Source organism: Malus sylvestris, chromosome 9 (genome assembly GCF_916048215.2).
Source record: "Malus sylvestris chromosome 9, drMalSylv7.2, whole genome shotgun sequence".
NCBI classification, from domain to species: Eukaryota; Viridiplantae; Streptophyta; class Magnoliopsida; order Rosales; family Rosaceae; genus Malus; species Malus sylvestris.
Window position 1 is genome coordinate 13,728,151 of NC_062268.1, and position 26,555 is coordinate 13,754,705.

The following is a 26,555-nucleotide window of genomic DNA, read 5'->3' on the forward strand; positions in this document are numbered from 1 at the left end:
CTGTCTCGCAAAGCTCGTGACGTCAGGCATTGCACGACGGAGGAAATGTCTTCGTCGCTCAAAATGAAGATTGCGAGACAGAAGTCTTGTGCGTACCGAGCGACGAAACTGAGTTTCGACCCCCAAACTCTTGCGCGACGTGACACGGGTTCGACCCTCAAAGTCTTGCACGACGGACATTCAAGTTCGACCCACAAACTGGTGCACGACGGACATGTAGGTTCGACCCACAAACTCTTGCGCGAAGGATATAGAGGCCGTCGTAGTAAGATTTTAAAATTAGTTTTTTAAATAATCTATTATTTATTTGTAAATTAGTTTTATAAATCATATTTTTATTTTGTTTATGTAAAAATGAATTTAATGAAAATAAAAATAGAAAATGTAAAGAAGAATATTGAATTGAAAAATTATTGTAAATGTACATACAATGGAAAAAAGTATATTTAAATTCGAAAACAATTTAAGACAAACTTAAAAAAGAAGTCTGCGACATCACAATCGCTGGCTAGTGGTGTTGTTGCTGTGTCAAGGGGCTGGGAGGTCGTAGCTATTGCAGCAGGGGGCTGGGAGGTCATTTCTGGAGGTAGTTCAATATGCTCCTTCATGTAAGATTCCACATCAACCAACGGAAAGGGAGTGATGTGCCTTATATGTACATGCCCACGTCCTATAGTACGAGGCCTTTTGGGAGCTCATTGGCTTTGGATTCCATCGAAACTCCGAAGTTAAGCGAGTTTGGACTAGAGCAATCCTAGGATGGGTGACCCACTGGGAAGTTCTCGTCTGAGTTCCCAAAAATAAAACTGTGAGGGAATGGTAAGCCTAAAGCAAACAATATCATGATGCGGCAGAGTCGAGACTGGAATGTGTCAGAATGGTATCAGAGCCACTCTGCCGTTTGGTGTGGATGTGCCGGCGAGGACGCCGGGTCCTCCTTAAGTAGGGTGGATTGTAAGATCCCACATCGACCAACGGAAAGGGGGTGATGCACCTTATCTGTACATGCCCACCTCCTATAGCACGAGGCTTTTTGAGAGTTCACTGGCTTTGGATTCCATCGGAACTTCGAAGTTAAACAAGTTTAGGCTAGAACAATCCCAAGATGGGTGACCCACTGAGAAGTTCTTGTCTGAGTTCCCAGAAACAAAACCGTGAGGGAATGGTAAGCCCAAAACGGACAATATCGTGCTACGGTAGAGTCGAGATTGGGATGTGTCACTTAAAGCTTGCCATTTCAGATGTCAGCGTTTTGACCTATTCAATTCTCTACCCGGAGGATGAGGCAAATGGGTCCTGTATGCAGGTTTTCCCAAGCCCCCGATGAACATTCCCATGCCAACGATTGAGGGTCTGATCAAGTGTGTCGGTAATGATCTGAAACCCAGCATCCTCATGACCCAACATCCTCAGGGGGAAACACCTCCTCAGTTAGGGTCTCTAGGGGAAGCTGGGAAGTCACCTCTTCCATACTGTCTGGCCCTTCTCCACCATGGTGGACTAGAAAAATGAAAAAACAAATTAATTTGAATATACATGTAATTAATATTAATACAAATTGAATATTATAAATTTGAAAGAACTTACATGAAGCTGCTTCGTCAGCTCATCCCCGGGCCGAACGTACACCTCCTTAAACATGTCAATTTCAGGAAACTTTGACCCCATTGAAAAAATTTAAAAAGTGTTAACATAGATTACCAATTGTGTAATAAAGAGTAAAAAGATTGAAAACTTAAAATAAATATACGGTTAGTTTACATTGCTCCTCCAACCTATAAGAGAAGCGCCGTGACTCGGATTGGTGAAGAAGTTTCTTCTTCAACTGATTGATCGAGTTTGCCTTCACGTTTTTTTGTTGAATTAAAAAAGCGTATTAGTTTAGATATTTATAACAAATGAATGAAAAAATGAAATGTTTTTTTAAAGTGTAAATTTTTTTATTAATTATATTATTGAAATATAAATTATACGTACCAAGTATTTCTCGTCTTGAAAATGGCCGCAGAGCCACTCCCATTCATCCTGATGGTCCATCAATTCTATAGGGCACCCAACTTCTAGAGCGACCTCCAGACCGTCATATAGCTCATAATGCTTGTGGAGGTCGCTCTTCCATTGAGTGAACCTACTGGAGCAAAGGTTGTTGATGTACTCCATTTGGTTGGAATCGAGGTTGGAGAGCTCATAGTGATGCTGCAAAACTCAACAAATAAATAGTAGTTAAAATTTATACTCTTTGTATACTTTAATAAACATTTAGTATTTGAGGTTGAAAATACTTACCGACAATTCATAAAGCACGATGTCCTTGGTTTCTTATCGCACAGCTCTCCATGACTCCCACCTAAGGGGGCAATGGTTCCTAATAACACAGCCAACGTCAGTGGCCAACACACTGTGCTGCTCCCTTGTAGTAGCCGCACGATGTCTAGGATCTCACGTAATGGTGATCTTCTAGGTCATGGTGCAAGTGGTTTGAGAAGTCTTTTGTAGTCTACAAGGGCCTTTGGTTTTTTTTTTTTTTTTTGACCTACCAAATAAACAAAGTAAACATTAGACGAATTCTATTTTCTACTGAAAATTCGGCAGAACCTCCCCTAAAACTATAACATTTCCAAAAACCTGCACACAATATAACAACAAAAACAACATATCCACCCAACAATTCAAACAGTTTATACCAACTGGGGACGTTAAACAAAATTTACAACTTGTTGATATGACTTCTCAGTGCTACTTAACAATCATTAATATAGGTCAAAATCACAATTCAAAATAACCAGCTGGCATGCATGTTATTCTCTGTATAAATTAAAAGATCAGCTTAAGCATCAAATATTTTTTACTTTGTTGCTCAATTATTAGAGAGGATAAGATTCCTTAATTATATTATGGTTCACATTTTAATTACACAAGATAAGTTCACATTCTATACTTCAAGGGAAATGATGGGATTTTGAATATCCATCTTTTATGTGGAAGTTTGATTATCTGCAACTAATAATGCAGTAAATTTACACTTTATGCCTCTAGTTGCTAAGTCATTCTCTAACACATACATGTTATAGGATTAAAAGCACACCACAAAGTAGAACACAAATGTCATATTGATTTTCCTTATTAACACTAAGATTTGTCAATTGTAGCATATGAAAATAAGGGTCTTTTCCGCTGAAGATTGTTTTATCTAACTACTTAAAATGTCATAAAAACGGGGTTGTTGTTCTTACTGACCAGCCACCAAAACATAATTATTAGACTGACTTACACTTATCTAAAGTCAACGAAATTTTATATGCAAAAACTAGACACACAGAGCTACACTCACACATATATTTGGGATTTTTGGAGTTGATTTTGTTTTTAAATTAAATTGAATAAAAACAGGACAGAAACATATTTTTAAGTAGTTCACAAATTAAGAAAAATGAATTGGGGGAATTGCTATCCACCACCAAATAATCATGCAAACATGTTATGTTTCATTCAAATTCCTTTTATTTCCGGATGAAGATGCTCAAGTTGGCTCAATGTTAGAACTCAACCTATTACTCTTTCTTATGTAGTATGTTAAGAGAATGGCGTTTTCAACTTAACTTAGTCCCTAACATGCAATCTAGAATGGCGTGTTCATAGATTTAACAAGTAGAAATCATTAAGAATGAAAAGAGTTTGAGTCATCACAAGGCATCGTAAGTACTAGTGTTGTCTTACTTATCTTAAAAATTGGTTCACATGTTAATCGCAATTAACAAGTACTATTCTAGAACATATGTAGGTCCTCATTCGACAATGGTAGCATACATATATTCATAGCATTAGAATCCTAGATATGCTTATTAAGTATGCATCCTTAGAAAACACATAAAGTATTCATCACTGAGACAAGTAGTGAACCAATTTTCATCCTTTCATAAAAGTAATTCAAACGAAGTGTCATAACAAACTTGCAATCATATTCGGGGCTTCAAAACAGCCCCTAACTACTAAAAATTTAGTTACACATAATTCTTGAATTAAACCAAAATAAAGACATGAATTTGAGAAGATAAAACCGAAAGACGAGAATGCCAAGCTTTCCTCCTTCCTCCTCTATTGCTTCCCCAACGCTGCTGCCTTGCTTTTTTTTTCTTCCTTTCCGCTGCAACCTGCAACCTTTTTTTTTTTTTCAAAATTATTCTGTAAAACTTTCCTTTATTCCCTCCCCCAACGTTCCTTTAAACCAATTATTGTTGCATTAGTTTTGGCTGCTAGATTTATTGGGTTTATTGCTTTCATTGCAGTTACAAACTGCTTAGTCTCTTATGAACCTTTTAGTGTTAAAACGGTCATAACTTCTTCTAGAAAAATGACATTAACTATCTATGAAATGCTCCAGAAAATAGACATCTATAGCTTTCCAAGCATATAAGGTTCATTCTCTAATTCATACTGAGCTGTTTGCACCTTGCTTCCAAAGTCAGTTGATCTGCATAGGCAGTTTTGATGAATTTGTTACTTAAAATCCCACTTGTGCTATTTTGTCTTTTCTTTGCTTGACAAATCCTACAAAACACAAAAAAAAAAAAAAAGAGTAAATAGCTCAAAAATATAAGGAACTAACTAAGAAAAGACAAGTGAATGTGATGTAAAATATATATAAATATGAGCTTAATATGCTCTTTACATATATATTTTTATAATTTTTGTGCGTAAAGCGGCTGCTAAATAAGAGGCATTTTGTATAAACATATTCTACAATAAATGAGAGATTTGTGCTTAGAGGGAGGGAGGGAAGGAGCAAGCTTACCTATATGGGACCCCTCTCCATGGACAGAGGAAGTGTCACCAGACGGCTAAGCCTCCTCATAAGTCCGGGGCCGTCGATGAGTCTGTCGGGCGCTTAGGACATGATGCGTCACCGAAGAAGTCGATGAAGCAGCAGCTGTAGACACTGTTGGCCCCAAAGGTGCGACCGGAGGAACACCTGTTGTGGCCATATCAGGTGTGGAGGTGGCAGCAACATTACCTCCTTGAGAAGGTGTCTGACTACCCCTACTAGCTGCCCGCCGGTTTGATATTAAGTTCGACATTTACAAAAACAATCATGAATCTGTTTAGATATCATCTTATTATATGCATTTCATTTAACATATATAAGGTGAATGAAAACAACACAAGAAAACCCGAAAAACCACAAACCATGATTTATTCAACGCTTGAAGCCACTACTTATAAGTTTTTCGATCTTTCAAGCACACAAACATCACACTAGATGCTTTATGTATCAAAAGAGTGATAGAAGCTTAATTTTATTTTCTGACTTGTACAAATACCCAAGCATTTCACATATTAGGTTCCAATATGAAGGCTTACTATGTAATGTATGTTAATTACAGCCATCCATTCGTAAATATACTATGAAATCCCCAAAAAACTTTATAACACGTGGAATATCTAGAAGACGTCATTGTAATTTTTAAAAACCTCATCTCAAGAGGGTGGAGAATGTCACATATCATAAAAAAAAATAAAGCTTACAACCAAGTTACATTGGGTCAAAGATTCCTATGAATGATAAAACTCATTCTCCAACTGCCTCAAATAGCTGCCTACTCCTTATTTCTTCACCCCCAAAAGGAAAAAATCATGCATTTCTTCTTGGTTGAAGAAGAATGACACACAGATCATCACAATACAAAACAGTCCTCATACAGTAGATGTGTTCATATTATATTTCCCAGCTCTTCAAATCCAGGATTTGGGGGTCCTCCATCTATACTAAGAACAAAAAGTATTATTCATTCAACTAAAACTGCACACATGCAATATATTCCTTTGTGTACTTTTACCCATACATGCATGTGGGGGAAGAATGAGATAAACATTCCAGGCTAAGGGAGAAGTAAGAACTGGATATAATAATATTCAAGCAATTAGCTCTATAAATAGATATAGAGTTTAGGTTTTTTTGAATCTCAAATCCATAAAAATGATGAGAAAATCATATAAAACAAACATAAACAATACACAGACAATAGTTTACAAGGAAAAAAAGAAGAAGAAATAAAATAGAAGTGTAGATACCGCTTTTAATTTCAACACAGGGCTATTTCAACAATGATTGGACATCTAAATTCCCTTCCCTATTAATTTCTCATAATTAAAATCCTAAATAAAAAAAATTCCCCAACTTGTAAATATGTAATTCAAACCTTAATTCAAAAACCCTACATCGTGAGCAACTACGATTCCTAATCCCAACCCTAAATCCCTAACCCAGGATTCCTAATCCCAACCCTAAATCCCTAAATGTTGTAACTAAAACAATTGAAGATCAAAATTCAGAAAATTGCACTTACAAATAATTGAATTAAGGGAGATGAATTAATGGAGACTGGGTCCTTACCTAGTAAATTTGTGTGCAGTGTGGCGTCGGAGTGCTGTGGATTCGAAACGGAGAGTGATAGAGAGACAGAGAAACCGAGGGAGTGCGAGAGAGGGAGAGAGGGAGACACTGTGATTGAGTTTGAGATAGAGAGAGATAGAGTGAAGAGGTTGACTGAATGGAGAGAGAGAGAGAGAGAGAGAGAGAGAGAGAGAGAGAGAGAGAGAGAGAGAGAGAAATAGAGAGAGAGAGAGAGAGAGAGATAGTGGAGCTTGGGTCTGAGAGGAGTTTGAGTCTAAGATAGACAGAGAGAGTGAAATGAATTGAAGGTGCCGAAATACATACCAATTTTGGGAAAGAAAAAAAAATCAAATTTTTACATTTTTGCGTGACGAAGATGTTTAAACTTTTGTCCCGCAACCAGTTTAAAAAAATGAATTTTTAATATTTGTGCCACAAATATTTATAAAACGTCATTGCCCATTTAATTTATTTTTTGGTTTAAATAAATAAATATTTTTTAAATTTAATTTTATTACAAATTTTAAATGAAACTTTTTTTGTATACAACATTTTTAAATACCATTCAATACATTTAATTAATATACATCACAATTTTTCATTAATCCTCGTCTGAACTAGAATACAGATCATCACTATCGTCAGATTCAGACTCCCATTCCTTCTCATCTGTAGGCACATCAACATCATCGTTCGCGCGCTCAGGTGCATTGAATAACGGCAGATCCTCGAGGTCAATCGTAATGGAATCGATTGGTATTTCAATTTTAGGGTCTTTAGCTACTTGATACTGATCTTGTACAATAGTTATATCCTGCAGTGTATTTGCACCAAGTGCTGTTGAAGTCTCCAATTGTTGGTTAGAATACAGATCATCACTATCGTCAGATTCAAACTCTCATTCTTCCTCATCTGTAGGAGCATCAACATCGTCGTTCGCGCGCTCAGGTGCATTGTATAGAGGCGGATCCCCAAGGTCAATCGTAATGGAATCAATCGGTATTTCAATTTCAGGGCCTTTAGCTACTTGATACGGTTCTTGTACAATAGTTATATCCTGCAGTGTATCTGCACCAAGTGTTGTTGAAGTGTCCAATTGTTGGTTAGCAATGTCGCCATATTCGTCATTGGCAACAGGATCTCGGTCCGCAATATCATATACCCCTCTATGCTTAATCTTCTGAACTACTTTCCATCCCCTCTCGGCTTTAGGGTCATCTATATAGAAAATTTGTTTAGCCATCGTTGCCAAAATGTAAGGGTCGTTGTTATACCAACATTTGTTAGTGTTGACCGATAGCAAACCATCGTCTCGCTTAACACCTCTAACCCGACGTGAGTTTGTATCAAACCAACGACACTTAAAAAGGATAACTTGACACTGGTCTTTGTAAAGCAATTGCACAACACTTGTCAGTTTTCCATAAAAAGCTTGTCATCGCGATCAGCTGCCAAACACTTGATGCCATTTACATGACAACCGAAGTACAATTCTGCGCTTAGGGGCCCAATCGCCAAGCTGTACAATTCTTCACTGTAAGTGGGCAAATTAATTTCCTTCAATTTCATCACCTAAATAAAAGAGAAAATGATGTCGTGTTAGTTTAACATTTACAATTATGCAAAAAAACCAAACACGAACAACATACAGTTTCACGAAACCATCGAGGAAACAATTCACGATGCTTTTTGGCATATAAATGTGAAGGATGTTCCCGCTTCATCAACTCTTCATGCTCATCTAGGTGCATAATTGTCTCATTACAATTGTTAAGTACAAACCAATGTGCTACCTCCATGTCCTTTTTGTCAAACTCTTCCCCTTTGATTGGTTCGCCAAATGGTCGTGCAATTTGGGCAAAAACATAATTTTTCACTTCTCACACTTGTGTTGTTGTCCGTTGAACGTAGTCTCAGAGTCTTGTAGGTACATTGCAAAAAATGTAAGTGACTCAAAGCCAACCCTTGCCTCCACGATTGATCCTTCGGGCTTTACCCTGTTCCGTACACTATTTTTTAATTCACTCAGTAATCTGCATCAATAAACAAATTATCCTATAAAATTAGTGTAATTGTACATACATCACAAACTCAAGTATTTATGGCGACTATATACTTCAATCAGTTACATCCATCGATAGTTGATGGGGTTGGCTAGAAGTGCCTCATCCGACAAGTGAATCATTACGTGAATCATGCTTGTGAAGAAAGCTGGAGGAAATATTTGTTCAAACTTGCATAGCACTTGAATAATATCGTTTCACAATTGTTTAACATCGGACTTCCGCAAAGTTTTTGTAGTTAATTGAGAAAAATATCTCGCTAACAACATAATCGACTTCACCATGTCTTCAGGTAAGAGGTGTCGAATTCCCACTAGGAGAAGGCGTTGAAGTATGACATGATAATCATGACTCTTGAGGTCGAAAAATTTTCCTCCATCCACGTTTTTGCAACGGCCGATGTTTGAAGCATACCCATATGCAAACTTTACAAAAGATAGAAACTGCATAACTATTTCCTCTTTTTCGGTTTCACCGAAAACGATGCGAGCTTCTTTCTGGCTATGTCTCCATCCCTTGTCATCCATAAGCCTAACCTAATGCCCATTTTTTCCATATTGATCCGAGCTTTTATTGTGTCCTTTGTTTTTCCCTCGATGTCTAGTATAGTTCTGACCAGTGTATTAAACACATTTTTCTCAACATGCATTACATTGATGTTGTGTCTTAATTTTAATTCGGACTAGTAAGGGAGCTCGAACAACCTCGTCTTAAGTGTCTAGTTTAGATATGTGTCTAGTCTTGTCCTATTTATGGATTTGCCCAACGGAGCAAAATCCAATCGATTCACCTGAGCCAAAATTTCATCGCCAAACGATTGTCTGGGTCTTGGTCGAAGCTCTGTGCCGTTGAAGAATGCTGTCTCGTTCTAACGCTACTCGTGATCCCATAGTAACCACCTACGATGCCCTAGGTAACAAACTTTTCCCGCGTGCCAACTAGACATCGTGTCCTTTTTGCAAATTGGGCATGCGTAATAGCCCTTAGTGCTCTACCCAGACATCATAGCGTATGCAGGAAATCATTTATAGTCCACATCACGACTATTCTCAAAGTGAACATCTTCCTGGTAGATTCATCGTGCGTGGGAATACCGTTTTCCCATAATTCTTTTAGTTCATTAAGCAATGGTTGTAAATGCACATCAATACACATGCCCGAATCTTTGGTTATTAACAACGTCATCATCATAAATTTATTTTTCATGCACTTCTAAAGTGGCAAATTATACGGAATTGCGAAGATTGGCCAAGCGCTATGATTTTGGTTTAAAACCCCGAATGGATTAAACCTTTCCATCGCAAGTCCCAATCTAACGTTCCGAGGCTCACGTGCAAATTCGGGGTACAACCGATCAAACTCTTTACAGGCCTTTCCATCTACAAGATGTCTCATAACATCGTCATCCACTAGTCTGTCCTTATGATACCCCATGTCGCTTGTAATGTACGTCGACATATACAATCGCTGCAACCTGAGCTTTAATAGGAGATAACGCATAACTTTTTGTGGAATCTTCATTCTTCTATTCTGAGATGTCATTTTAAACTGTGACTCATTACATACAGGGCATTTATCCAACGCTTTATTCTCTTTGTAGAACAAAATGCAATTATTTTTACACGTGTGAATGTTTTCATATCCCAATCCAAGACCACTCAGCACCTTCTTTGCACTTTTATGATCTTTAGGAAGGCAATTGTCCTTTGGAAGCATCCTCTTGAAAACTCCCAAAAAGTAATCAAAACACTAGTTCGACATACGAAACTTTGTTTTTCCATGCATAAACTTAACAATGGCCATGAGCATCGAAAATCCTTCGCAACCGGGGTATAATTCTTGCTTGGCATTTTTTAATAGTTTTTCGTATTTTTCAAATGCTTCACTGTCCATGGTGGGAGGGATGCCATCTTCTACTTCCACATTCATATTTGAACTAGCGGTTGGAAAAACATCATTGATAATGTCCATAATTTGATCATTTGGCTCCACAACAGAGTCAACTGTATCCCCTGCTCGGGTAATGTGGGAGGATGAAGCATAATGTATTTGTTCTCCATGATGATTCCACGTAGTATATGTTTCCATCATCCCATTTCTCACTAAATGGTATCGAACAGTTTCAAAATATTCAATCATTAGGTTGTTACACTTTCTAAAAGGACACCGAATTTGAGTTGAATCGTGTTTGTTTGCAATTACAAAATTGATAAACTGATTTATTCCATCCAAATATTCATTAGCACATCTGTTAGGATTATGTATCCACTGCTTGTCCATTTCACCTGCAAACAAAAAAAAAATTACAAGGGTTACAACAACTTCAATTATGACATGCCACCTTATGCCTCCGTTATAGGTCCTATCTCATTTGAGAATGCACAGTTACGTGCTGTAATATACGGTTCCAACACATTAGAGTTCGAGCGTGGGAAAAATTCAGCAACATCTCCCTGCAGTTCTTGAAGTGCACGACATAGATACAAAAAACTATGAAGCTCCTGAAGAACACGAAGAGATGCTACCACATTTCCCACGTTCAAACTCTAATGCGTGAACCACAAAATACATGTAAATCTGCAATCTCAAACTATCCAAAATTTTGGGACAATTCAAGAATTAATTGGACCGCAGTCATGCTTTCGCATCCATTCACGAAATCCAATTAATTCTCAAACCAGAAACTAAGCTCATATGAACATTGCAAACCATTTTTTGTACATCCATACAAAAATGATGCATACAAATAATGAACATTAAGTACATATTTAATAAAAAAAATTCATACTAAAAAAACTTAAAATTCATATCTAATTATTAAATAATCAATAAAATTAAAATAAGAAATCCTATTCTACTCATCCGTCGGTAGTTCTGATTCTTGATGTAGTGGTGCAATGCGTTCATTATCAAACTTCCACAACCGGAATTTCGACTTGAACACATTGTCCATAGCCTTCATCAGATTTAGGTCAGTTTTGTCAATGTGCCAATTGGTCTGTCATGGAAAAATTAATAAATTAAAATCTCACTATTATATTATATTTAACAAACATAATTATTATTTAACTAATGAAATTAACACATGCAGCTAACTCATTAATCATGTGCATCTTTAGCTCCTCGGGGATGGCTCTCCAAGACTCCCAACCCGCAGCACATTTGGTACGCACCATTGCTCCTATGTCGGGCGAAAAGCTAGTGTGCTTATCTGATTTCACAATCCCTATTATTTCATCCGCAATGATTCAGTAACGGCTCCCCCCATAGGTGTGTCGGACCCATACTGCAACTCTTTTCTTTTTGTCTATCAACAAAAAATATTTTCATAATACTAAAGCTAAATAAAAACTTTATACAAAATGCAAAAATTTCAACGCAAACCTTTTCCAGAACCTTTTCCATCTGTTGCCCTTGATGAACATGCACTTTTGTCGGCCATCGTACCAACACTCAAAGAACGAACTGATTATAATCATTAGAATTGCAAAACGTTTTCGAAACAAAGTGTGAAGAATAAGGACAATAGAAGTGCATATTTATAGGAAGGTTAGGGACTTTGAGCGACGAAGACTTTGTCGCACAAACACATGCATTAAATACGGTATTTATTTCTCTGATTCAGATGCACCAAATACGTTGACCTAAAACTGAATGCCACTTGCGCGACGAAACTTTTGTCGCTCAAGGGTTTGCACAGCGACATCTTTGTCGCGCAAAGGTTTTAGCGACAAAGTTATTATAATTATAAAGTTTACGTAAACTTTATAATTACCAACAAATTTTTAGTTATAATATGTGTTGATGCACAAAATCAGTGAGGACTTTGGTACAACAGAAAATGTTAAGTTTGTGACCTTTGCTAGATTGTTTCGGTCACTAGTGTGGATAAGTATGTAAATGGATAGAGACAGGGAAGCAAACACAAGATGTACGAGGTTCACCCAAATTGGCTACATCCATGGAGTATAGGAGTTCTCATTAATCGTGAAGGGTTTACACAAGTACATAGGTTCAAGCTCCCCTTTAGTAAGTATTAGCGAATGATTTAGTACAAATGACATTAGGCAATATTGTGGGAGAATGATCTCCTTTTATAGAAGAGAGTTTCTAGCTTTGTTCTGACATTGACACATGTCGTGTTGTGATTGGCTTCCGATGTTGACACGTGTCGCACTATGATTCGCTTCTGATGTCGACACGTGTCGCGCTGTGATTAGCCTCCTGGTTGAAGGGAAACTCTTCTGGATCCTTGATGGTATAACGTTGACCGATGCTCGGTAGTTTTAGGATTGGTCAAGTATGGTATAAACAGTGATTCCCTAAGTTCCCGAGTGAAGAAAGCTCATCGGTTGGGGACTTGCAAGATCTAAGCCGCTGAGTAATCACGAAACTTCTAAGTACCGAAGTGTGGTATCATCTTCACTTGCCTTATCTGTCTCATAGGTAGATGTGGCATTTTCTCTGGAAGTACTTTTCCTCCATCCAGGGGTGGAATCTTTAACCAGTGGAGATGCACAAGGTATTGTATCAATTTGACTTGAAGCTTACTTGTAGTTTCAGGCTTGGTCAAGCACGATACAAACCATGTAGTAGGAGTCCCCCAAGTCGCCAAGCTAGGAGATTTGCCGAAAGAGGTGATAGACAAGGTAAGCAATCAGAGTTCCAAGCAATCAGTCCCAGATCAGAAGTTTGATTTCTAGTTCCGACTGATTGTTCTCATTCTCCCTATTTTGCAAGCAGCAAGAAGGATAAAGAGAAGAAAAAGTAGAAGAGATGGTATGAGATACTTTTGTTTTTGAAGAAGTAACTTTCCACAAGCTTATTCTTGAACTGGGCTGGAGGGTTTTCTAGTTTCCTCCAGAGTATAAAGCCGACTCAAGAATTTGAGGGTCAAAACAAGTCCATCAAATCTAGAGTACTTTCGACCTTAATGACATGAGCTACTTTTGCTGTTGACAAAGTAGTGGATGTATCGGCACATGTTCTGTTACGCTTTTCTCCACATGCTTCCTTGTATCCTTCTCACTTGCCATATCTGTTCCTCAGGCAGATGTGGTATATTTTCTAGAAGCATAAGATGTTGAAGATGAGTACTCGAGATCAATGCCAGGTAAGTAATCAGGCAAGGGGTTCCAGGCAGTCAGTTCTTGACTGGAAGCTTGATTCCAAGTGCTGACTGATTGCTCTCTTTCTCTTTGCCTTGAAGGTAAGAACAAGGGCAAAGGAAAAGACAGGGAAAAAGCATGATATGGGATACTCTTGCTTTTGACCCTGATGATATGAGATACTTTTATTCTGGTGTGGCTGGTTTGCATAAGTATTATTGGGGGGGGGGGGAGAGAAAACTGAGTATTTCGAGAGGCTTCATTGGGAGTGCCCTCTCAGATATGAGGAAGGGTTGAGCATTTTTGCAGGTCTGCCTGTCCGTGGAGGATGAAAGTCGACATATATATAAGTCTCCCTGACAACAAGTAGTAATGCTATTCCTTTACCCTTCTTGGTTATAGCAATGTAGTGAGAGCTGTAAGTTTCACGTGTTTTAACTTTGTCAGAGAACTTTGAAAAAGTGGTCTGTGGTATCTGGAAAGTTGATGTTGCATGTGAAGATTGTAGATAAATTTTATCCAAAGAAATCTGGCTCTCGAAGTTCGGAGAGCAGTGCCTCTTCGGTTTTCAAACAAGCAATCCTATTGGGGATCTGGCTCTCGAGATTCGGAGAGCGTTACCTCTTCGATTTTTGAACAAGCAATCCTATTAGGGATCTGGCTCTCGAGATTTGGAGAGTGGTGCCTCTTCAATTTTTTAGAAAGCGATCCTGGTAGAAGTCTGGCCCTCAAGATTCGGATAGCGGTGCCTCTTCAATTTTTAAGAAAGCAATTCTGGTGAGAGTCTGGCTCTTAAGATTCGGATAGCAGTGCCTCTTCGATTTTTGAGAAAGCAATCCTAGTGAGAGTTTGGCTTTCTAGATTCGGGGAGCGGTGCATCTTCGATTTTTGAGAAAGTAATCTTGTTGGGAGTGTTTTCTTGATTTGACTAAAGGTTAGGCATTTTTTCCAATCTGCCTTGCCACGGAGCACGGAGGTTGACACATATAGGGACTTTCCAGTTATCAAGTAGTGGTGTTGTTCCTTTACCCTTGTAGGTAATGGTAGGGTAGCTGAACCTTCAAAATTTATGTGTCTAAACTTTGTCAGAGATCTTTGGCAAAGTTATATGTGGTATCCGAGGAGCTGATGTTGCGTGTGGGGATTGTCGACATATTTTACTCAAGAAAATCTACTTCTTGAAATCCGGATAATGGTGCCTCTTCGATTTTTGAACAAACGGCCATGCTGCCTTTTCTTTTATAGGGGCACCAATTGTGTGCAAGAAGTACGTTCAGAGAGTTATTGCTTGTAGGAATTTTCCCCTTATTTTCGTACTTTAGAGATTTATTGGACCTTATTTCTCCTTCATCATTTTTGAAAATGTCTGGCCCATCCGATCGTCGTTTTGACTTGAACTTTGGTGAAGAGGCAGCCATGCCTCTTCAAGACAATATATGGCGCCCATCATTCTTATCCCCTACTGGTCCTCTTACCGTTGGGGACTCTGTGATGAAGAATGATATGACCGCTGCAGTGGTGGCTAGGAACTTTCTCACTTCCAAAGATAACAGACTACTTTCCAAACGGTCTGGTGAGTTGGCTGTTAAGGATTCTCTGGCTTTCAGTGTTCAGTGTGCAGGTTCTATGTCTAATATGGCCAACGCCTATTTGCTCGAACCCGCCAAGTTGAATCATTGACGGCTAAAGTGATAAGTCTCAAACAGTAGATTAGAAGGCTCAAGCATGAGAATAAACAGTTGCACAGGCTCGCACATGACTATGCTACAAACATGAAGAAGAAGCTTGACCAGCTGCATGAATCTGCTGGTCAGATTTTACTTGATCATCAGAGGTTTGTGGGTTTGTTCCAAAGGCATTTATTGCCTTCGTCTTCTTAGGCTGTACCGCGTAATAAAGCTCAAAATGATCAACCTTTGATGCCTCCTCCTTCTAGGGTTCTGTCCAGTACTGAGGCTCTGAATGATCACCCTTCGGTGCCTTCTCTTTATGGGGCTCTGCCGATTGCTGAGACTTCTCCTGAGCAACCTTTGTGAATGCTCCCTCTTGTTTATTTATTTTGATTCATGTATATGTACATATTTGCAACTTATCGGAGATATCAATAAATAAGCTTTGCTTCATTTCAACGTATTGTGTTAGATACACCAAAGTCTTCTTCACTAAGTTTTTTGAATTTTTTCTTTTGTTGAAGTTTTGTGAGTGAAGCATGTATGTTGAGGTAGTGTTCCCTTAATTTCCCGAGTGAGGAAAACTTCTCGGTTGGAGACTTAAAAAATCCAAGTCACTGAGTGGTTGTGAGACTTCCGAGTATTAAGGTGCAGTAGCATATGGTAGGAGTCCCCCAAGTCTCCGGTCGAGGGAGTTGACGAATGAGGCATTTCCTTTCTAAGTGGTAGCCCAAAACTCCTCCTTCATATATATTTGTTATGAAAGTTGTTAGACCCAAAGAAAATGAGGCCTAGGCAATTTTTTTTTTCGATTTTTAGAATTTTCGAATATATATTTTAAGCTTTGTAGGTAAAGCTTTGGTGTTGAAGCTTTGAGGTTGAAGCTTTGTTGGGTACCATGAATTGATTTTGGTTCACATTATCGTGATCAAGAGTGTGTGAAGCTTTTGTAGGTGAAGCGTTTGTGTTGAAGCTTTGTAGGTGAAGCTTTTGTGGGTGAAGCTTTTGTGGGTGAAACTTTTGTAGGTGAAGCTTTTGTGATGGGTGTAGCTTTTGTGATGGGTGAAGCATTGGTGTTGAACCTTTGTAGGTGAAGCTTTGGTGTTGAAGCTTTTGTAGGTGAAGCTTTGAAGTTGAAGCTTTGTAGGTGAAGCTTTGAAGTTGAAGCTTTTGAAGTTGAAGCTTTGTAGGTGAAGCTTTGGTGTTGAAGCTTTTGTAGGTGAAGCTTTGAAGTTGAAGCTTTGTAGGTGAAACTTTGGAGTTGAAGCTTTTGTTGGGTACCATGAACTGATTTTGCTTCACACTATCTTGATCAATAGTGTGTGAAGCTTTTGAGAATTGTAGTTGCCCTCCATTTGTTGAAGTTGTTGAATTTCTCAATTTCCTTTTTTTTTATTTTTTATTTTTTTATTTTTTTTATTTTTTTGGGAAAACTAGAAATTTGTTGAATTTCCCAATTTTTTTTTTTGGGAAAATTAGAAATTTGAAAATATGGGAGAGACAACATATACAAATTTTGCTTCCACACTGTTGAGCAAGAGATTGTGATGCAATCCACACCTTGTAGTAGTCGAAGGTTTGGATGAACCATATAAATTGAATTTGCTTTGAATAGTCTTGATCAAGAGTGTGTGAAGCTTTCTACGAGTTGTAGTTGCCCTTCATTGATGAAGCTTTTGTTGGCACCATAAATTGGTTTTGCTTCACCCTATCTTGATTAAGAGTGTGTGAAGCTTTTGAGAATTGTGGTTGAACTCTTTTGATGAAGCTCTTGTTGTCACCATAAATTGGTTTTGCTTTGCACTGTCTTGATCAAGAGTGTGTGAAGCTTTTGAGAATTGTGGTTGAACTCCTTTGATGAAGCTCTTGTTGGCTCCATAAATTGGTTTTGCTTCACACTGTCTTGATCAAGAGTGTGTGAAGCTTTTGAGAATTATGGTTGCCCTCCATTGATGAAGCTCTTGTTGGCACCATAAATTGATTTTGCTTCACACTGTCTTGATCAAGAGTGTGTGAAGCTTTGGAGAATTGTGGTTGACCTCTATTGATGAAGCTCTTGTTGGCTTCATAAATTGGTTTTGCTTCACAATGTCTTGATCAAGAGTGTGTGAATCTTTAGAGAATTATGGTTGAACTCCTTTGATGAAGCTCTTGTTGGCACCATAAATTAGTTTTGCTTGACACTGTCTTGATCAAGAGTGTGTGAAGCTTTTGAGAATTGTGGTTGCCCTCCATTGATGAAGCTCTTGTTGGCACCATAAATTGGTTTTGCTTCACACTATCTTGATCAAGAGTGTGTGAAGTTTTCTACGAGTTGTAGTATTTGCATTGTTACAGAGGAGAAATGTCTGAAGCAGATGCAAGAAGGCTGAATAACTTGATCTTCGTATGCCATGCACTGAAGTTGTTGTTGGCTTGCAATAAGACTTTGTTGGTGACTATAACTCTTATTGGGCATAAGTGCTCCCCTAGTTGAGTTGTCAAGCTTGAAGGTTTTTTATTATTTGTGAATGCTAGAAGTTCACATGTACAAGTTGCACCACTCATCTTTTGGTAGGTGGAATGAATGGTGAGTTGCTTTCATCACTTGGTTGGTGGTACCAAGGTGAGTTCCTTCATCAGCTTTCATCACATTTCATCACCTGGTTGGTGGCACGAAGATGAGTTCCTTCTTCACCTGGTTGGTGGCATGAATGGCAAGTTGCCAAATGATATTAGAGTACAGGTTATACATTTCATCACCTGGTTTGTGGTATGAAGCAGAGTACGGGTTGTACATTTCATCACCTGGTTAGTGGAATGAAGATGAGTTCCTTCTTCACCTGGTTGGTGGTATGAATGGCAAGTTACCAAATGATATTAGAGTACGGGTTATACATTTCATCACCTGGTTGGTGGCATGAAGAAGAGTACCGGTTGTACATTTCATCACATGGTTGGTGGCATGAAGATGAGTTCGTTCTTCAGATTTCATCACCTAGTTGGTGAGAATAAGGGCAAGGTGTCAAGGCACATTGTAGCAAGTGTCGAATGACACAAAGTATGTTGAACCATTTCGAAGCACAGTTGGCTTATGTATGAATATGTTGGAATGTATGATTGAACGAATATACTGTGAAGCTGTTAGTTTATTTGTATAGTCTTGTTGACATATACTTAGACTTTGTTTCATGTTGGAAGCATTCATGTTGAAGCTTTGAACCCGAGTGTTTCATTGCTAGGAATGTAAGAGGATTAGAACTGAGTTGTCTAAATCACCTCTTTATTGAATTCATGCTAACTAGTCTTCGTTACATAGGATGCCGAATGGCTGAAGCTTAATACTTGTACAATGTGAGTTTACTTGTAATAGTACTTCAAGTGATCAACATTCCATGGATGGCCAATGGTCTTGCCATCGGAGCTTCTAAGCTTGTAAAAGCCAGGGCGACTGATGCCAACAACTTCAAATGGTCCATCCCAGTTTGGACTAAGTGTTCATTCACTCAGGACTCTGTCGCAGAGTAATCTTTTCTTCAATACCCAATCCCCCACATTGCAAGAACGAGGTTTAACCCTTGAGTCATAGTAGTTAGAGATGCGCTGCTTGTAGGCGACATTCCTCAAGTAAGTTGTTTATCATTTTCGCTTTGCACATAGTTATGGACTCGGAACGTTGCTTGCTCAAGCTCAACTGGGATAACTAACTCTGTACCAAAGGCAAGTGAGAATGTGGTTTATCTTGTTGATGTCCGATACGAAATGTGGTATGACCAAAGAACTTGGGGTACAAATTCTAGCCAACAACCTTTAGCTTTGTCCAAGTTGGTTTTCAAAGTTCACTTGATTATTTTGTTGATGGCTTCGTCTTGTCCATTAGATTGGGGATGAGCTGGGGAGGCAAAACATAAGTTGATGTTGAACTTAGAGTAGAATATCCTAAATTTATTATTGTCGAACTGTCGCCCGTTGTCAGTGACTATCACATTGGGAATGCCGAATCTGCAAAGGATGTTCTTCCATACAAAGTCTTCTATTTTTGCCTCAGTAATGGTTGCCAAGGGTTCTACTTGAGCCCACTTTGTGATAGTCAACTGCAATGATTGTATAGCGTACCTTGCCCTTCCCTGCAAGCATTGGGCCGATCAAATCAAGTCCCCTTTGGGCGAATGGCCAATGGCTGATCATAGGAATGAGCAACTTGAGAGGGGAGTAAGGAATAGTTGCGTAGCGTTGACACTTATCACATAAGTGAGATATTCTGATGGCATCTTAGTGGAGTGTTGGCCAGAAATATCCTTGGCGAAAAGCCTTGTGTGCTAGGGATCGAGATCCAGCATGATCTCCGCAGACTCCTTCATGTATTTCCCGAAGGACAATTTTCGCCTCCGCGGGTGTAAGGCATCTTACGTATGGTAGGTTAAAACCCCGTTTGTAGAGTTGGTCATTAATGATCAAGTAACTGGTAACCTTGTATCGAATCTTCTTAGCTTGGACTTTATCACTTGGGAGGGTACCATGCGCAAGGAATTTATAAATCGGGGTAATCCAACTATCCTCCTGTTGTATGTTGCACACTTCCGCGGCCATGGTTCTTGGTGCTACCAACAATTTGACCTGAATTTTTCTCCCAATTTTGTCTTCCACTGTTGAGGTGAGGCGAGCCAAAGCGTCTGCATGACTGTTTGCCACTCGAGAAATTTGGGTGATCTGGTAGTGGAAGTGCTTGAGCAACAATTGTGTTTGTGCCATATATGCTGCCATGGAGCTATCTTTAGCGTCAAAGTTGTTGATGACCTGGTTAACCACCAATTGGGAGTCATTGAAGATATCAATTCGTTTAACCCCAAGGTGTTTGGCCAAACATAAGCCTGCTAGAAGGGCTTCATATTCGGCCTCATTATTCGATGCCTTCAATTTGAAACGAAGAGCATACTCCATTGCCACTTTGTCAGGGGTCATAAGAACTAGTCCTACTCCACAACCATGTTGGTTAGACGAGCCATCAACATATAGACTCCATACTGGGGCTGTTGGTTCTATTTTCTGAGCTTCCGAGGGTAATGAAACCACTTCTTTAGGCGTAGAAACAATATCAACATGATATGTGAAGTCGGCGATGAAGTCTGCCACTGCTTGACCCTTCTCAGCTGGCTTTGGTTGGTAGGAGATGTCAAACTCACCCAATGCTATTGCCCATTTGATCATTCTCCCCGAAGTGTCAGGAATTTGGAGTATCTATCGAAGATGATGATTGGTAAGCACGATGATGGAGTGTGCTTGGAAATAAGGGCGAAGTTTTCAAGCAGACATGACGAATGCTAGAGCCAATTTCTCAATGTTGGAGTATCGTGTCTCCGCATCTTGTAAGGCCTTACTAGCGTAGTAGACAGGCCATTCGACATTACCATCTTTTTGAATGAGAACAAAACTTACTGCTGAAGCCGATACCGATAGATAGATAATGAGAGTGTCACCAACCTCAGGTTTGGAGAGCAGATGGGCTTTACTCATGTAGTCCTTGAGGTTCTTAAATGCCTCAGCATATTCATCAGTCTATGTAATGTACTTCTTACTTCCCTTAAGTGCTTTGAAGAAATGAGCACATTTGCCTGTGGCCTTAGAGATGAACCTAGTTAAGGCTGCCACCTTGCCAGTAAGGCTCTAGATGTTTTTTGAAGTTACTGGTTCCTTCATATTGATGATTACTTTGATCTTCTTGGGATTAGCCTTAATGCCTCGTTGGCTTATCATGAAGCCTAAGAACTTGCCAGAGCCTACCCCGAAGGCACATTTGTTGGGGTTCAACCTTATTCAATACCTCTTCAGAATGGTGAAAGTTTCAGATAGGTTAGTGATGTGTTGGTCAGCATGTTTGCTCTTGACTAGCATATTATCAACGTAAACTTCCATGTTTTTCCCAATCTGTTTGGCGAATATTGAATTGACTAGTCTCTGATAAGTCGCTCCTGCATTCTTTAGGCCGAAGAGCATGACTTTATAGCAATATAGTCCCCTGTCAGTAGTGAAGGCTGTGTGTTCTTGGTCCAGATGGTTCATGGGGATTTGGTTGTATCCTGAGTAAGCATCCATGAAGCTTAGAAGTTCACACCCTGCCGTAGAGTCTATAAGTCTGGGAATGAGAGGAAGAGGAAAGCTATCTTTCGGGCATCCTTTGTTTAGATCGGTGTAGTCGACGCACATTCTCCACAAGACTTTTTGGAGCAGGAGACTTTCTTTGGTCAGATTTTTCTTAACAAGAACCACATTTGCTACCCATGTTGGGTAATTGACTTCACGGACGAAGCCTATGCCTTTGAGTTTTTCAACTTCTGCCTTTATTACTTCGTATCGTTCAGCGTCATAAGATCTTCGCTTATGTCTCACCGGCTTGGTCTTGGGGTCAATACTCAAGCGATGACATATGATATCGGGAAAGATGCATGGCATGTCCTCATATGACCAGGCGAAGACCTCAATGTTCTCTTGCAAAAAAAGAGATCACTGCCAACCGAATGGGTGGTGACAAGGTGGTGCCAATCTTCACCATGCGATATGGATAATCTTTTGAGATAGAAACCTTCTCCAACTCTTCAGCGGGTTGTGCTTGCTAGGTGAAAGAGTCGCCACCGTGAAGATCTAAGTTGGCTTCATCTGGGCTGGTCTTTATGACTTGGTCATGTATAGAAATGGTTTCCTTGGGCACAGGCAGGTGTTGTTGCTTGACCAAAGTGTTGTAACATGATCGTGTGCTAAGTTGATCTCCTCTGATGTAACCATTGTCATAGGGGGTTGGAAATTTCATCAACAACATATGTGTGGATACCATAGCCTTGAGATCATTGATGCTTGTGCGTCCGAAGATGACATTGCATATCGTTGGGCAATCAACCACTAGGAAGTTAGTGGTAATGGTAGCTGTGTAAGGGCCTGTACGAATGGTGAAAGGTAAGTGTATGCTCTCTAAAGATTGCACGATATCACCGAAGAAGCTTATTAGAGGAGAAATCGAGCGATCGAGCAAATGTTCAACTACATTAAGTGCCCTGAAAGCTTCAACAAACATGATATTGACCGAAGCTCCCGTGTCTACCAGGATTCGTCGTACTTCAAAGTTAGCTATGTGAGCTTCCACGATCAGTGGGTCGTTGTGTGGGTAAATGATACCTCTTTCTTCCTCAGAATAGAAACATATCAGATCCCAGCTAGGCTTTTAATACTTGCCTCCCCTGATGTCTTCCACATTAAACACTTGGTGGCCAGGCCTTAAAGCTCGTTTGTTGTTTTTCATAGCCCTGTTGGAAGATTTAGATATGGGTGTGCTGCCACTTATGGAATATATCACCTTCAACTGGCGTTGGTTACGGTTACCCCTTAGAGGGTGAAAGAGGAATTGATCAATTTTTCCTTCACGTGCCAAAACTTCAATATGATCACGAAGGGTAATACACTTCTCGCCGTTATGGCCATTGTGCTCGTGGTAGCAGCAAAACGTGCCTGTGTTCTTCGTGGGCTTGTAATCCGGGTGCCTTGGCTTTGGCTTCGGTATCAGGTGTGTTATGTTGGGGTAAATGGCCATGCATGTGGCGTTTAAAGGTGTGTATGCCTCATACCTCGGGGTAGGGCCTGTCCTGACATGTGCTTAACCCATTGTGTTGACTGCCTGAGGTCGGGGATTATCGTGGCGATACCCATGGTTATTGTGGTAGTGTCCCTTACTCCTTTTACTAAAATGAGACTAGTGAGGATGTAAATCTTTCCTTTTGCCCTGAGATTGATATGTCTGTTGACTTGGAAAAGTATTAAGTAAGGCAGGGGGAGGCACTGCTGCCGTTTGGAAGGTTGAGGTCTTCTTATTTGAGTGGGTCTGGCTTCCACTTCCCACTTGCTGATAGGGGATGGTTGTTGGGGGTTTCTCTTGGTATGTCTTTGCCTCGGCAGATGCATGGTTATAAGCATGCGTCATCACCTCAGAGTAAGTCTTCCAAGTGTTGGCATTGATCATGTACTTAAAGAAACAATCATGTAAGTCTGCCGTGAAGGCTTTGAGGGCAGTCTTGTTGTCTGCCTCGGTACAACGGGAATACTCATGGCTAAAGCTGCCAGCATACATACGTAATGACTCATCTAGCTTCTGGCGAATAGTGTACAATTCATCCGCAGAGTGTAAACAATCGGTCTGGAAAATGTGTTGAGAAACAAACAGTTTCCTCAATTCCTCAAATGAGTCTACCGTCTCAGGTGGAATACGGCAATACCAGTTTAGACCTCCGCCAGCGAGGGTGGAGAGGAAGAGAAGACATCGTTCTTCGTCGGTGTGCATCCGGTATGCCATGGTGGACTCAAAGAGGTTAAGGTGTTCAATCGAGTCCTCATTTCCAGTATAGAGTTGCAAGCCAAGCTTCTGCTTTGTCTTTGCTTAGAGAGGGCTGTCAAGGATCCTCCTTGTAAGAGGGCCAGGCCTAGGTTGGTTCCAATCAGGTATCTCAGCTTGTCGTTCGGCCTTCAACTTGTTTACTTCCTTAAAGAGTTGTATGACAAGAGGGTCTTGAGTAGAGTCATGTACTACTGAAGCTTTCTTTCATAAATATCCATCTCATTTTGGAAGTAGGAAGGTTTGATCAAGATCATGTGATTTTTCCCTGGACTCGCCGTACTAACTTCCAAGGTATGTCCGTCGGAACATCTATGAGCCCCTATACCTTCGTGTTTCTCTAGGACTTGTTGCCCAAATTGGTAGCCAGCCTAGGACATGGGAGGGGCCCGAGTCTTTCAGAGATCCTTGGGTCATTGATCTTCGAGCTTATATGGATGGGATTGTCTCGATGTTGCTTTAGGAAGTCTCGACAGTCGCGAAAGACGACTTTCGATCCTTCCACTCCTTCTGTAAAGAGGTGTCTTCCTCCACTCCTCCTACTTCAGGTCGAAGCAGTTGGGTTAAGAGAAGTCTCATGTTGGTCGCCATTTCGATGAGTAGCTCGCTCCTCAACAGGAATACCCATGTTAAGGGCAAATGACCCTCCATGTTGGGGGGCACCCAGTTGATGGTTGACTTCCATAGGGGTGATGAGCTTGTGTGTTTTAGTATATCTAGCCTCGTGAAGCATCTCAAAGACCTTCTCATACTGCTCTTGGAGGATCTCATTCTTCATCGTTATCTTGTTGTTCTGAGCCTCCAGCTCATCTACCTTAGCCTGAAGAGCAAACTTCTTTTGTTCCTTCTTTCGTTGCTTCGCACCAGGTGCAAGAGGGGTATCATTCTGTGTGTTATGGCTTCCTTCGCTCCCCATGGTGGAAAGGGATGCCTGGTCAAAATAGAGTGTACAAATGGTGGAAACCAGCTTAACAAAGCTGGAGAGAGTGGGAATAAGTGTCTTTCCCACAGACGACGCCAAATGTTGATGCACAAAATCAGTGAGGACTTTGGTACAACAGAAAATGTTAAGTTTGTGACCTTCGCTAGATTGCTCTGGTCACTAGTGTGGATAAGTATGTAAATGGATAAAGACAGAGAAGCAAACACAAGATGTACGTGGTTCATCCAAATTGGCTACATCCACGGAGTAGAGGAGTTCTCATTAATCGTGAAGGGTTTACACAAGTACATAGGTTCAAGCTCTCCTTTTGTGAGTACTAGTGAATGATTTAGTACAAATGACATTAGGCAATATTGTGGGAGAATGATCTCCTTTTATAGAAGAGAGTTTCTAGCTTTGTTCTGACATTGACACGTGTCGTGTTGTGATTGGCTTCCAATATTAACACGTGTCGTGCTATGATTGCCTTCTGATGTCGACACATGTTGCACTGTGATTGGCCTCCTGGTTGGAGGGAAACTCTTCTGGGTCCTTGACGGTATAACGTTGACCGGTGCTTGGTAGTTTCGGGATTGATCAAGTATGGTTCAAACAATATGTATTCTAAAAATAATTACTACCTTAAATAAATTGATATTATATTCCATTCAATTAATACATTAAATAATTAATACCTTAAATAAATTGATATTATATTTCATTCACTTAATACACTAAATAATTAATACCTTAAATAAATTATATTATATTCCATTCAATTAATACCTTAAATAAATTGGTACTATATTCCATTCAAATAATACCTTAAATAAATTGATATTATCCTCCATTCAATTATTTAAATAACCAAACATGAATTAAAACATAATTAAGTCCAAATACATAACTTATAAAAAGTACCTTAAATTTAAATATTGTCATACAAAACATAAATTTAAAACTACTATTTCGATGGTCCTCTATTCCCTGGACTTCATAACGCCACCTATTGTAACATCCCTCCAACGCATCCTCCATCAACTTCATCAACTGTTCGTTCGTGTCATCATCAAGAGTATACTTACACTGTTACACATATATGCAAATAATTAATTCTAACATATAACAAAAAATTTCACAAAATTAATTATTGATCCATCAACAGTATACTTACTAATAATTCATCCATCACCGCCTTCTTCGCATTCTCCGGCACATCTTTCCAAGAATGCCACTCAACAGTAGGACAATTGTTCCCCATAGCTACAGCAATCGCATGCGCGAACTGAAAATGCTGCCTCAAATCATTCGGGTCAGCGTCGGTCACGCTATGATCATTGTTTTTATCCTCCATCTCAGAATGAACAGAATTGTGAAGAATAAGGATAGCAGAATTGTGAAGAAGAATGAGAGAAGAAGCACATATTTATTGGAAGGCTAGGGCCTTTGTGCGACGAAGGCTTTGTCGCACAATGACCTCACTAAATACATTGCAGATTCTGTTGATTCACATGCACTAAATGCTCCGACTGAAAACTGATTGTAACTTGCGCGACGAAACCTTTGTCGCGCAAGTGTTCCTCGGTTTCCCAAGTATTGAATGTTCTATCCTAGAAAATGAACAAGCTTTGTGCGACGAAGACTTTGTCGAGGAAAGATACAGCTAGAAAATCTTCGTTGCACGTTAGTTTTCAAGCCTTCTTGTTGGCTTTGCGCGACAAACATGTTTTTTTCGTCGTGCAAAAGGTTTTTGCGCAACCAAGTTCTCTGACATGCAACGTTCACTACCCTTGCACAATGAAGGTATGTTCATCGTTGCGCGAGGAGTCATTGTGTGACGGAATTTGCTTTGTGGCGCAAGTAGTTTTTCCTACTTGTGTTGGTTGGGAGATAAAACTGCATCAATCTGACAATCATTATCATACAAGAGCATCGTCACAGCAGTACATGTGCTAATACTTGAACTATGATTTATGTTTTCTAAAATGCTGTCTAGCAATAACTCATGAAGCCCCTTGCATTGGTCTACGCCTCTTCCTCACGATTGT

At 39.7% G+C, this 26,555-nt stretch overlaps 2 long non-coding RNA genes and 1 pseudogene across 3 annotated transcripts; all 3 read right to left on the reverse strand.

Moving 5' to 3' along the window:
* Positions 1–1,766: 1,766 nt before the first annotated feature.
* LOC126633733 (uncharacterized) lies at positions 1,767–3,533 on the reverse strand. Its single transcript, XR_007627149.1, has 3 exons — positions 2,287–3,533; positions 1,978–2,196; positions 1,767–1,843 (listed from the first exon to the last, which is right to left on the reverse strand). It is a non-coding gene; the product is annotated as an uncharacterized LOC126633733 (long non-coding RNA).
* Positions 3,534–4,057: 524 nt separating this feature from the next.
* Positions 4,058–6,630, reverse strand: LOC126633732 (uncharacterized). Of its 2 annotated transcripts, XR_007627148.1 has the most exons (3): positions 6,392–6,630; positions 4,793–5,758; positions 4,058–4,548 (listed from the first exon to the last, which is right to left on the reverse strand). It is a non-coding gene; the product is annotated as an uncharacterized LOC126633732 (long non-coding RNA). The 2 variants fall into 2 exon arrangements; XR_007627147.1 differs by having other exon boundaries at positions 4,793–6,630.
* An 18,841-nt stretch (positions 6,631–25,471) lies between these two features.
* Positions 25,472–25,861, reverse strand: LOC126633728 (uncharacterized; annotated as a pseudogene).
* Positions 25,862–26,555: the final 694 nt, after the last annotated feature.